Source organism: Rattus norvegicus, chromosome 3 (genome assembly GCF_036323735.1).
Source record: "Rattus norvegicus strain BN/NHsdMcwi chromosome 3, GRCr8, whole genome shotgun sequence".
In the NCBI taxonomy this organism is placed as follows: domain Eukaryota; kingdom Metazoa; phylum Chordata; class Mammalia; order Rodentia; family Muridae; genus Rattus; species Rattus norvegicus.
Window position 1 is genome coordinate 126,078,837 of NC_086021.1, and position 17,405 is coordinate 126,096,241.

At 50.1% G+C, this 17,405-nt stretch overlaps 1 protein-coding gene and 1 long non-coding RNA gene across 3 annotated transcripts in view; one reads left to right on the forward strand and one right to left on the reverse strand.

Moving 5' to 3' along the window:
- Positions 1-462: 462 nt before the first annotated feature.
- LOC120101639 (uncharacterized) lies at positions 463-8,608 on the reverse strand. Of its 2 annotated transcripts, XR_005502385.2 has the most exons (4): positions 8,412-8,608; positions 3,075-3,174; positions 2,751-2,844; positions 463-1,610 (listed from the first exon to the last, which is right to left on the reverse strand). It is a non-coding gene; the product is annotated as an uncharacterized LOC120101639 (long non-coding RNA). The 2 variants fall into 2 exon arrangements; XR_005502384.2 differs by having other exon boundaries at positions 463-2,844; positions 8,412-8,605.
- A 5,131-nt stretch (positions 8,609-13,739) lies between these two features.
- The window catches only part of Pak6 (p21 (RAC1) activated kinase 6), a 35,745-nt gene continuing 32,079 nt past the window's right edge, over positions 13,740-17,405 (forward strand). The window contains exons 1-2 of the mRNA NM_001106498.1: positions 13,740-14,181; positions 14,992-15,074. The gene's annotated coding sequence lies outside the window, so the exon portion shown is untranslated. The remainder of the gene's footprint in view (positions 14,182-14,991; positions 15,075-17,405) is intronic.

The window sequence follows — 17,405 nt, forward strand, 5'->3', positions numbered from 1 at the left end:
AAGTGATAAGGGCAGTTCCTAGGGCTTTGATTGGCACCTCCTCCTCCCACTTCAGTGAGGTGTGTTTAAAAGCACTTTGGGAACAGGAGACATAGCTCGGTGTCAGTGTTTGTCTAACATTTGCAGCCCTAGGATCCATCACTAGCATAATGGAGAGAAATGATTAATTTTTATGAAGATTGGGAGCAGGGTGTGACTCAGTAGCACAGTGCTTGCTTTGCACACAGGAGTCAGACTGCACTGAGAATGCTGGAGTTTCGTTTCTTTTAAAAACGCAGAAATAGTATAAGAGCATGCTTTTGTTTTAATCCCATGTGTGGGCTACAAGGCTGCTTCGCACTGTCCACACCAGTGGACCCTGATTGGCCTCATGCTCTAGCAGAAGTGTGCTTTTGCAGCTGCTGTGGATACCGGCTCTCTTAGGGTTGTGTTGTTGTGAAGAGACACTATGACCAAGGCAGCTCTTACAAAGAAGACATTTAATTGGGGCTGGATCGTGGTCTCAGAAGTTTACAAGTTCCGTCTGTTACTGCAGGAAACATGGCAGCCTTCAGGCAGGCATGGTGCAGGCAGCCTACAGGCAGGCATGGTGCTAAAGAAGGAGCTGAGCTCCATCTTGATCTGAAGGCAGCCAAGAGGAGACGGTCCACCACAGGCAGCCAGAGGATGCTCTACTCCACACTGGGGGAAGCCTGAGCATCGAAGACCTCAAAACCTTCACAGAGACACACTGCCTCCAAAGGCCATACCTCTTAATAGTGCCACTCCCTAAGGCCAAGCATTGGAACACATGAATCTATGGAGGCCAAACCTATTCAAACCACCACACCATCAAAGCTGATGAAAGGATTAGAAATGAGCAGGAGAGGCCTCTGGCTGTGACCTGGAAAGTACTGATTTCATTGAAAAATGTCTGTTTATAACTTCCTGCCACAGACGACAGACAGTACAACTAATGACTTACAACAGAAGGGGGGAAATGTAGTTTCTTTTAAAATCACATAAATATTAATCCCAGGTATAGGAATGGTGGGCTGCTTTGGATTGTCTGAAGCAGCTGACTATGATTTGCCTCATGCTCTAGCACAAGCATGGTTTTGCCAGCTGCAAATAGTTTCCGCAATTGCGTAAACTTAATTTTGGAATTCTGGAAACTCTTCAGAGGGTATATAAATGCCAAAGGCGGGGTCAGCGATTGTTCATTCAGTATGTGTCTTAGTTAGGGTTTCACAAAAGGTGGGGTCAGTGATTGTTAATTCAGAATTTGTCTTAGTTAGGGATTCACTGCTGTGAACAGACACCATGGCCAAGGCAACTCTTACAAAGACAGCATTTAACTGGGGCTGGCCTACAGGTTCAGTTCAGTCCATCATTATCAAGGCGGGAGCACGGCAATGTCCAGGCAGGCATGGTGCAGGAGGAGCTGAGTTCTATATCTTGTTCTGAAGGCAAACAGAAGACTGACTTCCGGGTAGCTGAGAGAGGGTCTCAAAGCCCACACTCGAAGTAACACATCAACTCCAATATGGCCTCACCTCCTCAGAGTGCCACTCCCAGGCCAAGCATATACAGACATCACAGAGGAGTTGTTTGTTGTTTGCTAGTTGGTGCTCAAAGAAGAAACAAAAAGAAAGAAGTTAGATTCAGGGATCTCTTTCTCTGTTTCTCTCTGTCTCTGTCTCTCTCTCTCCACTCTATCCTTTCTTTCTTCACTAAATCCTTTCTTTCTTCACTAGTGTTAGGGGAAGAAATAGGGGTGGGAGAAGGGATAAAGGGTGGGAAAAGACCCACAAAGTAGCAAAGACTAGACACATCAGGTGCTGATTTCAATCCCAGCAGCAGGAAAGCAAAATACAACAGCTGGGGGAGTTGTTCCTCCAGCTCAAGGGTGGCAAGGGGCCATCAGGGCAGCCACCACCTGGCTCACTGGGATTCCTGAAGGTTAGAACAAATGCTCTTGCCAACAGTAGGATATGGAGAATCAGGTGAGCTTTGGAACTTGGTGTCACATCTTCCAGAAAATACATGCTCTGGAATTTAAGCACCCAAAGGCCAGCAGCAGCCATAGTGCAAGCACCCAGAGATGAACCCCCTGTAGAATCTCATCTCAAGAACACACCTGCTCTTGGCCGCCAGCGCTTCAACATGGCAAACTGGAGCCACAAAAGTACAGAGGTGCCGTGGACACAGATAGGGATCATTTGGTGTGGGCTGTGGGGAGCAGTAAAGGGAGCCAGGGACAAAGCTCCCCATGGATAGCAGAACACTCGTAAATGGTCCAGAGAAAGCTCAAGAGACTCTGGTGGGAACAGATGTTTTGGAAGAGCCAGGAGAAACTGAGGCAGAGCTCTGCACTGAACACATTCTCCAAACTGCCTTCTGCAGAACAGCTATGCCGTGTGTACATGACCTGAGCATGGTCAAGCTTCCTAAAGTGAGGAGCCCTGGTCCAGGTGTTGGCCGTTTTGGTATAGGGGTGTGGAAATGTCCTTGAAGCAAACCTGAAAGGAGGGTGCATTAGCCAGTGTTCTCTACAGGGACAGAACCAAGGGAATGAATAAATGTATTAAGTGACCTTTCAAATAGGGGCTGCAGCAGAATCACATCTGTGGTGCTGAGAACCTGGTAGTTCCTCGGTGATGGAAGCCAGCTGCCTCAAGTGTAGGAGTCTCACAGTAGCTGGCTCACCGGGGTGGTGGGACAACCAACAGTTACTGAGTCCATAGCATGGGTGCTTTGCTGGTTCCTACCTAGCCACTGTGAGCCTGGAAGGATCCTAGAGGGCCGCTGGTTCCTAGTCCACCATAGAAGCTTAGAAACTCCCTCTACTCTCAGTGGAGGAATCTGCAATGAGGAAAATCGAGCTAGTGAAGGAGGGAGGCCAAGTGCCTTTCTATACGGCCTGCTACCTGACGATGCCACCCACAGTCAGGATGTGCCCTTCCATATCAGTGGAGGCAACCAGGACATTTCCTGAGGTGAGGCTCCTTACTCAGGTGATTGTAGGGCATCAGTGGTCTGTGGCGTGCCTTAGCCCTCCAGTGCCCCGCCCAGATGTTATACCAGGCTCCTACCTCTCTGTGGCTTGGGCCTGCAGGGTAAGCCAGGACCCGCACTGATCCACTCCCTCCCTGAAAGCAGGAGCACCGGGAATGTCTGCAGCAGCCTGTTGTCCTGTGGGAAAGCATGGGGCTGGTAACCTCAATACTCCATACCTTCAGCTTGGAGAAAGAGTAGGGTCTGTCAGCTCCATGAGTAGATAGGCAGAGTGGTCAGGCTCTGTCATGGACCATATTACCCCTCAGCGCTGGAGACAGCCTGAAGCCAAGTGTCCTGGGCTGTCAGTGTATTCATGGTGCTGCTCATTCCATCTGTACTTTTTTGAGGCCCTGGGGACAGAACTAGGGCCTTCTACATCCTAGACACACCCTCAGCCCACTTGCCTCAGTTCATAGTACTCAGCGTACTGAAGTGGAAACATGAGGGTTCTTTGGAGAGTCAATTGTGTTGGATGGTGTTTTGCTGGGGTAAAGACATGAAGGAGTTTTCCTGAAGTGGACACAGGTGAAAGACTAAGGCAAACTCTTGAAGGAATGTTTCACTGAAGCAGACACAGGAGAGAGGATGTTCTGCTACAGCAAGCACGTGAAGGATTCTTTGCTAATGACACGCATGTACCGGTCCACCTTACACTGCATAGTTGAGCTGCATTTGTCCGGATTCCTCGGACTCAGGCTGATTGGATGCTCACGCTGAGGGGAGGTATGTGCTGAGGCGAGGCTCGTGGAGGGCACGTGATGGTTGGAGGAGAGAGCTTGACTTGCTGGTACAGCCAGCTGTGTAACGCTTGTGGGTCTCAAGTCTTTTGCTGATCTTCGCTTCCCTAAGAGGCACAGCTGAGAACTTCTGGTGTCCCTCAGGGTCCCTTCTGCTGTCTTGAGCTGAGGCTGAGGCCTGGCGGTCTCTGCTAGGCAATGCCACCGCTGCTGATTCGTGTGTGCTATCCTGACTCTACCAACTGGACTGCAGGTGTATCTGTGAAGTGTTTGTGAATTCATCGATCTCCTGCTGCCTGCTAACCTGTGAACTGCACTGCCAATTTACAGACAAAACAGACAGGAGTTGCTCCAAAAAACCTTTCTAAACAGGTCCACTTCCTCCCCTTTCCCCCCTCCCCCCTCCCCCATATCCTTTCTTCCCCACTACCTCAGGTGGGTGGTAGGCTAACAGGGAGGTTAAAGTGTTTAAGAACCACCATTAAAAATAAGGTTTGGAATAATTAAAGTTACAGTGTATCTAAGCTTAGACTGTGATGGAGTCAGGTCAAGGAAATGCTCAGAAATCTGAAGGTTGGGGGAGGGGTGGTATCAAAAGAAACACACGGGTAATTAGGAAGACGGATCCATCCTGGTCCACAGGTCTGTTTGGATCCAAATGGCCACTGGTTTGCAAGTGGGGCCTCTGCCCTGTGTGCAGCATGCAGGAGAATTTTCCTCAGTCCCTCTCTAACCCCATGCACCAGGCAGAGCCTGCTACACTAGCTCCTTCTCCCCTTCCTCGGGAGGGGAGATATCTGCTGTTAAGAAGCAGCGTCTAGGGCTGGAGAGATGGCTCAATGGTTAAGAGCACTGGCTGCTCTTCCAAAGGTCATGAGTTCAATTCCCAGCAACCACATGGTGGCTCACAACCATCTGCAATGGGATCCGATGCCCTGGTCTGGTGTGTCAAGGACACCAGCGTACTCATATACATGAAATAAATACATCTTTAAAAAAAAAAAAAAAAAAGAAGCAGCGTCTAATGCAAGCAAATGTTTCAGTGAACACATTTCAACAGTTCAACTTTATAACAATTATAAATAAACCTGTTAACATTTTCTGGACAATATCTGCATTTAGATTTTTTAAAAATAAGTACATTTCTTATTTTAAAAATAGAACGGCAACTAAATGGTGTTTGTAGCATTTTATCATATAGTAGATCCCATCCATTCACTGTACTTTTCTAATGGAGTTGTCCTACATGCAAGTATGTTTTTAATGTTGTCTGTCTTCTTGCTGCTCCTGTAAGTTTGCTATTAAAATACATTACACTAAAAAAAGAAGAAGAAGCAGGGTCTGCTGCTCTCGAGTAGGGTCCCAGCCCACTTGGACCTAGGCTTTTGGGAAGCTTTCGGTTTTGTGCTGGGCTCTATTCCTTTCTGGGTCAACGAATTCGAGGCCATTGGTTGCTTCATAGGAAAAAGGGGGATTGGGGGGGCAATAGGAAGTCCTGGGAGCTTGGCTCAGGAACTGGAAAAGTAGCCCTGCTGCTGACAGCTGTGTGTCAGGGCAGGCTAGTCTGCCATTGCTGTCCCCCAGGGCCCTGCTTCCTACCTCCAGGGCTGTGAGAGCGAGCAGGAGAGAGATGATCAGGACTTTGCTGGGGCTAACAGCAAGCCAGAGATTCATCTGCCTGCTGGGCATCCAGCCCAGAGCAAAGCATGGCTGGAGCTGCCCCGTTGTTGAATCCCAGCCACAAGGGAGATGCCTCACATGCATACTCCCCCAGGCCTCCAGCTGCAGCCATTGACGCCTAGTTCACTGCTTGTCGAAACCAGTTCATGGACCTCCTCCCGGGCAGCAAGTGATATATTGGAATGTGGGGGTGGGGGATCATCCAATAAATATTCACTAAGTTCCACCACAGCTCTTCATTTAAGATGGGATTTAAAGATGGAAGGCCTGCTTAATCCCTGGAAGGAGTTCCTGACAGAATTAACAGGATACAACAACAGAATGGCCAAGGAAGTACATGAGAGAAAGAAATCAGAAAGAGTCAGCTTGGACCAGCGAGATGGCTCACGGGTAAAGCCTGTCAACCAAGCTCAATCCCTAAGTGTATACGTGGTAGGAGAGAACTGGCTCTACAGAACTGACCTCTGACCTCAGAGAGCTCCCTACAGCCTAGGTGCTCCTCATGACACACACAAGAAGGAAGGACTTACAGGTGTGTCGTCTGTGTGTTCGTGTGCCCTATGCCTGTGTTCTCAGTGGGCACGCAGGAGCCGGCAGAGTCTCCATGTGGGGTGCTGGGAACCAAACTGAGGCCCTCGAGGGCAGCAAGTATCTTCTCCAGCTGAGTCCTCTCTCCAGCTGGGGCGTGGGGGTGGGGAGACATCTTAGAACGACACCTCAAGGAAAGCCACAAGCTAGAGCCAAAGATTCAGAACCAGAGCCTGTGTTAGGATGCTCAGAACCATAGTCTGTCTTATGACACTCAAGGGCAAAAACCAGTGCCCAGGGCCTCCAGGAGCCACCACAGCTGGGCAGCGGTTGGAGCTGCCTTGTAAGTAGTCTGTAAGGGGGGGGGGACCCAGAAAGACCAGGCTACCTCATAGCCAGAAGCTCAGCAGGTAAGTGGTATTAAGGTGTCTTCCAGCCTCCCTCCTGTCCTGACATTAAATGTTGACTTTTGCCTCAGGCTGGTCCCCTTATGAGAGCAGTTGGCGACCACAGTTTGGCCAATTCGGAGTTGACAAAAACAAAACAACCGTTGCAGAAATCCAGTTTCCCCATGACTCTCTTGGACAGAATGTTAAATATTTGGGGCCTAAGCCAATAATGGGAGAAAAGGAAGTTACTAAAGAAGTTTTAATCTAATCCGCATTCATCCCCAGGGCTGGGAAGGGACTTCTCCCTGGGTGCATGAGTAGAAGGTGCATGTTAATGGGCTTCACCATAGAGAGGAGAGGTGAGCTGGTTTAGAAAGGCAACCAGAGGTGTCTGCTATGTGAACAGTGCTAGGAAGCAGGGAAGGCAGGGAGAGGAAAGCATGACTTTTCAGTTTTGCTCTGTCGCTACCTGAGTGAGGGAGTTAGTCTTGGGAAGCTTCCCCATCTCTAAAATGGGATAATAGTTTTTGCCCAGCTTGCAAATTCCATAGGATGGGAACTGTTGGCTGAGTTATCTCCAGCGATTAGCAGGCACTCACTAGGTGTTTGTTGAATGGGAGGAATACTTCATTGAGGTGTTGTGAGGTTTAGAAGAGCTCCTGTTTAATAAGGGCTTAGCGAGGTGAGTAACCTATAGTATGTGTGGAGAGAAAATTCCCTTCAGCTACAGCTCTTATGGTGTTGCAGGAACTGCCCTCCACAGGCCCCCTGCGGCCCTTGCTCTCCCAGAAGCTGGGAGGTTTTAAGAAGTTGGTGGAAGGTGCTAGAGCACCGAGATCTGTCACTTCCTAGGCTGGTAGGGGAGCACTGAACACCAGTACCTGTGTCTCCCTGGCTTCCAGCTACTCTGGACTTGGCACTTGGGTTTGTAACTCTCCTCTGGCTGGCTTCTGAGGTGCTCCACGGTACCCTTAACCTCTCTGGGCTGGCCCCGCCCCTCCCTGGACCAGCCTCATTCACTTCTAAGGCCACCTGGCCGCGATCTGGATGGGTGCCCACTACTGACAAAAGGCTTTTCTTTTTCATCCTTTTCCTACTGAAATGCCAGTCAGTTTTGGTTATAGTCTCTTCCCTCTCTCTGACAGCAGCGGGGGTGGGGGGGGAGGGGGCGGGGGGGGTTGTTCCCTGCAGTCACGGCTTCCTATGCAGGCTCCTCTGTAGCGGATGAAGCACTTAGCCATCAATAAGCTAAGTTGCTGCTGGGCCCACTGCCAGTTGCGAAACAACTAGAATACTGAGAGCCACTCCCACCCGAGGTCTAACTTCCTGGCTTTCCTGTCCCACAGACATGAAACCTCCAGCCACAGAGGCAGGCAGGCAGTTCCTTACAAATGACACAATCCTGTGCTGTGTCATCTAGAGAAAGAGTGCCTCTGCTCTGAAATGTCTCTAAAAGCAGGACCTTGACCCCAGATCCTGCACTTACCAGCCCCTCTCTGACTTGGGACAAGTTCTTCAGACACTGAGCTTCAGGTTTCTCTGTGTAATTACACTCAGGAATCAACACAGGAAGAAGGTAAAGAGAAACTCCCCTAACCAAGCCTAGCCGTTAGAGGCCTCACAGTTCCACACACCTCGTCCTGGGAAAAATAATTCCATCTCCTAAATAGGGAGTCTTCTACTCGGAAATTCCTGTTCTAAGCAGAACCTTCTGTGGAGTGGAGTCCCTTCCCAGGGTCCTCCTGACCCTGTGACATTTTGACTCATGATCCCTCGCTCATCTCCCCATAGCCTTGTGACCAGAAGCGAGAAGGAAGGGAAGGTTGTATTAAAGTGCGCTCCTCACTCTGGGTCTGTTCTCTCATTCCCCAGCTCCCTAAAACAAGTGCTGTGGGTGTGGAGGCTGCTCAGGGAACTATCCCCACCTTCCTTCAGGTCCCTCCGGGTTCCTCCTCCCTTGCTCCTGCCCACTGGCAGCCAGGAATGTAGCCCAGCTCCTCTTCCTCCTCTTTGCTTCCAGGAAGAGAAACAACCTCACCTCAGGTTACGGCTGAAGGGGTGTAACCCACAGTGGCCTGTATCAGGTGGTCACTGGTGGTCCCTTCTGGCAGACATTCACCCACATCTAGAGCACAGAACGGTGGCAGGCTCGCCATCAGACCAGGCCTTTTCGACTTCTGCATCTGACAGGAAAAGGGGAAGCAGAGCAAGGAGGGCACACACGAGAGACTTAGATCATCTCATGATGGGACCCTGGGGTCCTCTTCCCTCTAGGAACATGTTGAATAGATGTAATGATTCTCCCCTTTGTGGACAATACCCTAGAACGAATATAGTAGCCTTGAATGCCTGTGACCTCTCCCTCTGGCCTAGCTCCCCTCAAGGCCAGGGGTAGGCCAGCTCTGAGGCGCTGGACACCAGGACCTCCAGTGGCCACACCCGCTCAGGTAGCCAAGCCATCAAGCTGCTCCTCTCAGGCTTGCACTGGGTTGGGCTGGGGTGGGGTGGGTATGGCAGACAGTGCGTTCCTTCCTTCCAGGCACTGACAGGGTAGGCAGGTAGAGACAAGCTGGGCTCAGTCAGCAAAGAGGCTGTAAGCTGGGTGGGGAGTCTGGGGAAGCACCGAAAGATCTAGCCATTTGGGGTCATAAAGGGGAAATTTTTGGACACACTAGAACCTCAAAGTTTGTGTCTAAACATTCCTTAGAATAATTTTGGAATTATTAATTTATGAAAACTTCAGGTTTTGTTATTGACATGGCTTTTTCAAATGCACCCACACATGACAGTTTAAAACCATAAAGGGATAAGGCAAGGATAAGCAGTTTTTCCCCGCCTAGCTGACTCCATGAAGGAAGGCCGGTTACTATTGAGTTTCTAAGTATGTGTTCATTCACAAAAACACAGGACGGTGAAGTGAAAGACTTTATTTTAAAGTTGTAAGGACACTGGCTTGGCTGACTCACACTGCGAGATCACTGGGAGCCAACATGCCCACAAGACAGGACTGCTCCTGCCTTAGTAGAGTTACTGAAACATCACTCTCAGGGCTGCCTCTACAATGGTGCTTGTCAGCAGTGAGGGGGACACTCAAACCTGTGAGCAGGGAAAGTTAAGTTCTGGTCCTGACTGCCTCTAATTTCCTCTGTGTTTTTGCTGAGTCACCTTATTTCCCAGAGCTGCAGTTGGCTGTTAGCACCTTTAGGAGGAGGGGTGGGGCTTCCTGGAATCCATCTGAGCTCTGGATCACGTGTTCTAAGGAAGAGTGGCTAGAGCACTGATCCTCTTCAGATGTTCACTCACTCATCCAACTAAATGGCACAGGGAGCCGCTATATCCTGTCCTAGAGAGCTCACAGGCTACTGGAATGAAAGAGATAATTCCAGAAAGATAAGAAGGGCGAGGGATGAGCCACTGGCCACGACTTTAGATAACTGAGTACTCTCACTTGCAACAGACAGCCAAGCCTTTTCAGGAATTCTTCCTATGGCTCGCAGATCTTCCCTTTATATGGCCTGTGTGTGTGTGTGTGTATGTGTGCGTGCACGTACAGATGTGTGCACACGTGTACAAATTTGTATGCGCACTTCGAGCACACACACACACACACACACACACACACACACGTGCATGTGCATGTGTATAGACCCAAGTTTATGGCTACCTCACCACATCGCTCATCCTTGCAGAGGAGTGGGTCTCAGTCTGCAGGCCATCCGTTTTCACAAGTCCTGAAAGATAGGAGGAATTTAAGAGTCAGCAATTGCTGACTTTCATACTCAGGAATTGACTTTAATTAGAAAAAGTGGTGGAAATATTGTAACGACTCCCGGCTGATGTATTTGTTGTTGAAGGTACTTTGGGGGATACCCTGGGACACAGTTCCCTTTCCTTTAATGGTACCACTCTAAATTTCCAGCCTACATCTAGTAGATTGGCAGAGCACTGTCTCCAGGATCCCCCTCCCCTTTGTCAGTGGGCACGTGACCTGAGTCAGCCAATCAGAATCCTCTTGGTCTCCGTGCCTGGCCGCAGTAGGTGTTTCAGAGCACCTTTTGTCCAGGTGTGGGCACGTGTGAAGAGTGGTCAGTGCTGATGCTTAGAACCCCCAAGGCTGCCCTGACTTCTCTGTTCTGTCCTCCATTCCTGGGTATTTGGAGAACGTGGCTGATTTGGAGGAGATGGGGAGGGGCTTGTGTTGCTCTCTTCCTGCACCCGCTGTTATCCGTGGCTGTTGGGATTATAGCAGAAGGCAGAGTTGCCTCGGGCTGCGACAGTTTCTTCAGCAATTTCTGTTACTTCTTATAAACCGACAAGAACTTAGAAACGTCATATTTTCTAAAGAGAGTGGATGTAATTGTTATCCCGATCAATTATTCCTTCAAATGTAGTGTAATAAACAACCCACCTCCTTAACTCCTTCAATCTTGCTCTCCTAAAATATTTCTGGACATTTGAAAGAAGAAAAAGGACTTTTCACAAGCCCACATTGCCTTAAAATGGAACTGTGGAGGCAGGACGTTCGGCTGTATGCACTTTGCGCGCTCTTTAAAGATTCTGCGCCTCCATGCTAGCTTGGCATCTTGGATTTCAGTTTTTAAACCCTCGCTTTTTGTAGTTTTCATTTATGTGTATGAATGTTTGTTTGCCCGCACGTTTGTTTGTGCACCATGTGTGTGTGTGGTGCCCACAGAGGCCAAAGAGGGCACCAGATTCCCTAAAATTAGGGTTTCAAGTGGTTCAAACTGCCATGTGGTGCTGGGAATCAAACCTAGGTCCTTTGGAAGAGCGACTGGTGCTCTTAACCACTGAGCTATATCTCCACCCCCTTCTTGCTTATTTTAACTGAGTCTTTTGAAAAGGAGAGAAATATGCTCAGTAAATATTTCAGGAGGTTGGGGATTTAGTTCAGCGGTAGAGCGCTTGCCTAGCAAGCGCAAGGCCCTGGGTTCGGTCCCCAGCTCCGAAAAAAAAAGAAAAAAAAATTTCAGATAATGCAAAAGTTACAATTTTTAAAAAGTAGAAGATTCACTAGCCCCTTTCTCAGAATAACAGCAAGGTTAAAAGCAAGTATGGAAATAGCTGTGCTTTTCCGTGAACGTGGCATGAGATCGCTATTGTCTCGAAGCACGTGATGTCATCTCTCTCTGTTGTCAGCGCCACCCCCCCCACAGAGAAACAGATACAAATTTTAATTATTTTATTGTTACACGTTTATGCATGTGTGCATGTGCATGAATGCCAGGACCCATGTACACCTTCTCTCCCTCTACCATTGGATCCAGTGTTCTAACTCAGGCTGTCAGGTTTGTTTGTGTGTCTAGTACTTTTACCCACTGAGCCATCTCGCTGGCCTAACTCCGTCCTTCCTCAGGATCCAGGTATTTTGTTGCACGAGAAAGTGCCATCCTATATTAGTCAATCCCTTATTTGTGAACCTTTTCATAGCTTCCATTTTTTTTCTGATTATAAGCAATACTGGTATATATGGGAGGATGAGAGAGATATCAGATTCTCTGTATCTAAAGCTCTTTACATAGCCTAGGCTAGCCTCAAACTAGCAGTAAGCCTCCTTCTTAGTTTCCTCCAGTGCTGGAATTGCAGGTACGCTCCACCGTAGATTCGCTTCTGACTTAAGTTGCTTCTGTCTGCTCTCAGAGCTTACAAGGATCATTTATAACCTTTTCCTCATGATGTTATATTGAAGGACAAAAAAGAAATACAGAGTTCTCCCAATGCCTACCTAGTTCAAGGGAAAATGTTTCCTGTTGGCCGTTGAGTGACATTTGTATTTTGATTCTGATGTCCATGATGTGTGACACTGAAGTTGTCCCCGTGCGCAGCCTGAGACCTTTGCACAGGCAGTGACTGGGAGTCCTGGCTTTAGAAGATTAGCTTGGTGATGAGGTAGATAAAGATGAGCAATAAATGACACAGGCCAATGGAGAAGAATGCAGATGTTTGTCGAGCTCTCAGATGAGCAGTCCCTGACCAGGGAACTTTGTTCACTGAATTCTCATAATCCTGGGAGGCAGGTGAAATTGTTTCCATTTTATAGATGATGACACTGAGATTCAGTTGGTTAGCCAGCATGCCAGAGTCACTCAGCTAGAGGACAATGGAGTTGAGATGTGAGTCCAAGACTGAAAATTCAGAGCTCAGGGTGTTAGCCAAATTTTAAGAGTGAATGTTCAAAAATAATGTGTACCCACCTTGAACAGTTAGAATAAAAAACGTCTAGCTTTCTCCTGTCAGTACTTGTGGATCTAGGAACATGTGTTGGGCAGTGTAGGCTGGACTCCCCACAATGGGGCACCTGCTACATAGGTTTGAAGTCAGCCTTCAGCAGATTTTAGTAGAAGCCACAGAAAGAGGGCGTTTCAATGGAATTATTCGTGGGAACAGGGAAAAGACAAACAATTGGCCAAGACGGGCATTTGGGCATTTCCCAGATGGACATGAGAAAAAATGACCTGTGAAGGAGGCAGAGGCTCAAGACAGGGAGGGAGGGGCCGAGCTCAGCAAGTGCTCTCCAGGGAAACGGCAGGTGGGCATCCTCAGAGCCCAAGTCTCGGTTCCAGTCGATGCAACTGTCCTGGGAGGGGCGGTGCTGGAGCAAGGGAAAACAGAAAGATGGTACCCACAGGGCTGAGTACCCCACCCTCCATCCTCACCCTTTTTGCCCTTTAGGATAAAACCAGATGAGAACCAGCAAGAGCGCGCAGCCCAGCTGTGGCCACGCCTGCCAGGGCTGAGACCCACAGCTGCAAACCTGGGGCGGGGATGGGAAGGGGGTTAGGCTTGGCTGTGAGCCAAGAAGGACTGGCTTCTGGGGAACAACGGTAAGGTGAACCATAGTAGGCTCCCCTGAATCCCACCCCTCAGTCCTTCCTCTCCCTCCCCCTCAGCAAAGGAAAGCAGTGAGAAACGTGTTTTTTATAAATAGCTCCAGCCCCAGCTGATTTGTAAATTCAGTGGGGTTTTTTTTTTTTTGTGTGTGTGTGTCAATGACATCACCCTCCTCCCCATGGCAACCCCCGACGATATCAAAATTGCCAGGCAACGTTGGAGCTGCTCGCGCCCTACAGGAGCAGGTCGCTGCCTGAGGATCTAATGGAGAAATCCCAAAGTGAGCTGGGGCGCACGGTGGAGGAGGGGTGCGCCGCGGCCGGGGCTGCCGGGCCCTGATCGATTGGCCAGAGGAAGGCGGGAGCGGCTGTCGCTTGCTCCGCAGCCTGGACACAACCGGGGGCTCCACGCCAGCTCCTCCTGACAGCAGCGGCGGACCACAGCAGGTGGGGGGAGGGCACAGCTCGGTTCCTGACATGCTAGGAGCAGCAAGCAGCCATCCAGGTGACTAAGCCGGCCCACTGTCACTGAGTCACCCACCCACCCTGGCTTTTCTTCCTTCCTCCTTTGCATCTGATTATTTGGGGAGCTGAAAACTTGGAGGTGTCCCTGAGGCCCGCCCCTTCTAACTCTCCCCGCCCTACCTCGGCTTGGAGGAAGATGGAACTCGCCGGGAAGCTGCCACTACCCTCTAAGGACATGGAAGGCACGGAGGGAGCCAGAGGTGCCCATGGAGAGACCTCAGCTGGCAGAATACAATAGCAGACATGGTGTTCAGGCTGCCCGTGTGTCCTCTGAAGGTTCTGGGAGAGAAGGGGAGTCTGGTCCACACCGACTGGAGTCCTTCTGGGTTGCCTTTGAGCTCACCTCTCAAGGGGATCTTTCTGTAAAACGTGTGGCTTCCAGAGTCATTGGTATTTGGAGAGCAAGGCTGGACTGGCATAGGCAGGCCTGTGCAGGTAGGTGGCTCTGTATTGGGTGTGGACCCACGTGTGTGAGAGGGTGAGGGTGTGTCACAGTGTGTGTGTGCGCCCAGCCAGATCTAAGGACAGCCGCTGGTCAGCAGAGAGCTGGGATGGGGAGCTTACAGCAGTTGATTCTGATTGATGCTGGGCCAGCCTAGTCTTGAATGCATGCTGGGGAGAAGAGACATGAAACGCATAGCCTGAGTAGACTGAAGAACAGTTGCCTGCTCAGGCAGGCCCAAGCCCTTCCTGGGTCCACAGGACAGAGACATGGCCAGATGCCAAGGTAGGAAGTGGTCCTGAGGCCTGGCCAAGTGTTAAGAGCTAAACTCATAAGGCGTGGGACTTCAGGTCCATTGCTTGTCTTCCTGACAGCCCTGAGTGCCCAGGGAACACTCAGGGGGATCTTATCACCCCCCACCCCCTTCCAGGCTGAGCTGTTAAGCTCCTTCCTATGTGTGACACATTCAATGAACAGGCTACAGGCTGAGGCTCAGCTGGGGGCCACCCCGAAACCCCCTTTCAGTCATGCCCATTGTGTGTCAGGCAGAGGGGTGTGTGCCCCCTACCTCCCCCACACAACTGTTAGGTTCCTAACTGGCAGGCTGTTAGGCACACCGGTGAGTAAGCTGCCGCAGGCAGGGAGGTTGTGCCCACAGAGGCAAGATGATACCAATCAGGGACCTTCTGGAGAAAAGCGACTGAAAGAGAAAATCACTGGGGTTTTTCTTTTTCTTTCTCTCTCTCTCTCTCTCTCTCTCTCTCTCTCTCTCTCTCTCTCTCTCTCTTTTTTTTTGCCTAAAGGTAGCAGCAAGCTCTGGGCTCCAGACAAGCACCAACCTGCAGAGGGAGAGGGTGAGGTCCCACTGCCCAGAAGGAGTGCCAAGGTAAGGTCTCCACTGTGGCAGCAGGCTCTGGATTCTTAAGCGGGGACAGGGTGTCCATATATTGAGGCCACTCCTCACCTAAGCCATAGAAGCTAACTCCATGTTCACAAAAAAAGCTGTGAGCGCTTGGACTAAAGAGGCTGCCTGACTGTTGGCCACCCCCTCTTCAGGTAGATTTTGAAACAGCTCAGTGGAAACCAGTTTCTGGCTCTGGGCTTGTTTCTACAGTCCCTGTGTTTGCTTCCTGCTCCTGCCAGACCCAGCTAGGGCCACCAGGACGCCTTCCAAGAAGCCCTTCTCACCTGCCCCTCATGTAGTCATTCCACAAATATTTATGGTGCGTCCTCTGCCTACTGGGTTCCTGTTTCCTACCTGTGCCCTTTCCCTGAACTTAACCTGGCAGACTCTGACTCTGAAAGTCAGCATGAAGACAGGGCCAGGGGCCTGCCTGGGGAGCAAGCTAGTGCTACCTTTAGTCTTGCTTGGGCTCCCCACTTATGCTCAGGGCTCTGAGCTGGTGGCTTCATCAGGCCCCAGGAACTCAAGTTCATGCTCCAGGGAACAAGGTTAACGCAGTGCAGCCTCTGGTGTAGAACGCCAAGGTCAGAGAATTTTGCATTTCTTAGGTGGGGGTGGCAGGGGTGTGTTTCCCTAAATTGATTCTGATAAACTGAGTTCCCAGAGTGGGCTTGGGAGCTCACCTAGTTAAGATCAGGGATTGGCCTTTGGGTTATGAAGGGTCCCCCTCTGTGAGCATTTTTACCCACATTTTTTTTTCCTGGTGATCAGCCTAGGAATGCTAATGGCAGGTACCAGGGGACTTGGCCCCAAGAATAAACCCTTCTAAAAGAATTTGACTTGGGTGGAAACTCTGAGCCCCTGCAGGGCATATAGGAACTGCATAACCTTTCTGATGACCCCTCCCCCACCCACATATACTGAGTGCATTTGAGATTTGCCAGGCACAGGTAAGGTGCAGGCCAGTGGGGCTCCAGCCTACTCTATGTAGTTTTCCTCAGGATGACCAGCACAGTTCCCTGTCCTGGTCCTGGGAGAGAGAACACAAAGGATCACAGTCAGGAGGAGACTCTAGTATTTTCTATACCTGGCTCCAGGATGAGGAAAATGACTAGGCTGTGGAAGGGCTTCTTGCTTCCTCTCAGAAGGTGATTCTTAACCTTGGGAGCCTCCAGGTCTGCAAAACTGAGCAGAAGCCAGAGCCCAGCTGCGAGCAGGATGGCAGATGCTCAGAATGTGCAAGCAAACAGTAGTCCCTCAGGGAGGCAGCTGGCATGGCCAGGAGGAAGCCAAGGGTAGAAGCCAGGCCACCGGGAGATGGAAAGTCTGTTGCGGTCTTAAGAGGGTTCAGTGAAGCCTTTAGGCTGGTTTCTGACCATATCTGTCTCTGTGGGAGATTCTGAGTACAGAGGACTGGCAGAGCCAGTCAAGGAATAGGCTGAAATACTAGAAGATGGTATTATTCCTTACCCACAAGGCCCAGAGGTTTCCCCCAGTGCAGTATATCTCCCTTGCAGAAGGCAGAAGGAGCTTCTGAGAGACCTGTGGCTGGAAGCAGAGAGCCTTTCCTGGTGGCTGCCATCCAGATGTCAGTGGGGACACCCAGCAGTAGAGCAGGTGGTCAGACCTGGACAGCACTGGGCCCTGCAAACCTTACTGTCAGGCATCTAGATAGTTTATAGCCAACCTTGGTAGGGAGGCAGCTTGAGAAAAGAGCTCATTTCTGTGAGTCTCCTGGTACAAGTGGGCTAGCTAGGAAAATGGGGCACAGCATAGGAAATGGGAACTTCTTAGCCGAGGTTGGCCCTCCTGTGTGTGTGTGTGTGAGCTATATGCATGACCTGGAAAACTGCCAGCCCCTGAACCCCACATATACTCTATCTCCATCATAACTTAAACTCTGACTCCAGGAAGGAATAAGCCGAGAATGGGACCAGTGAGAAGGAGGAGGCTTGTCTCTTCTGGTGTCTCAGTCTGTGTATGCTACTACAACATAGTACGTGCTGTTGTTTTAAACACAAAATCCCAGCCATTCGGTCTACCAAATGAAGACACTGAAGTGAAAGCCTGCTAGCTCGGAGAGCCAGAGAAGCACCTCACTGTCTTTACTCTACTGATATCCTAGAGGGAAAAGCTCCTTCTCCTTCTCCACTCTGTCTTAAATACCTTCCGACTCAAAGACCCTCCTTTCTGTTTACTTACGCCATCCCCCGTCAGCTGGTTCTCTGTCAGCTGGTCACTGGCTCTGCCTCTTGACTTGGGGTTGACTTACTTAGCTCTTGGATTAAAGGTGTGTGCTAGGGCTGAGCTATA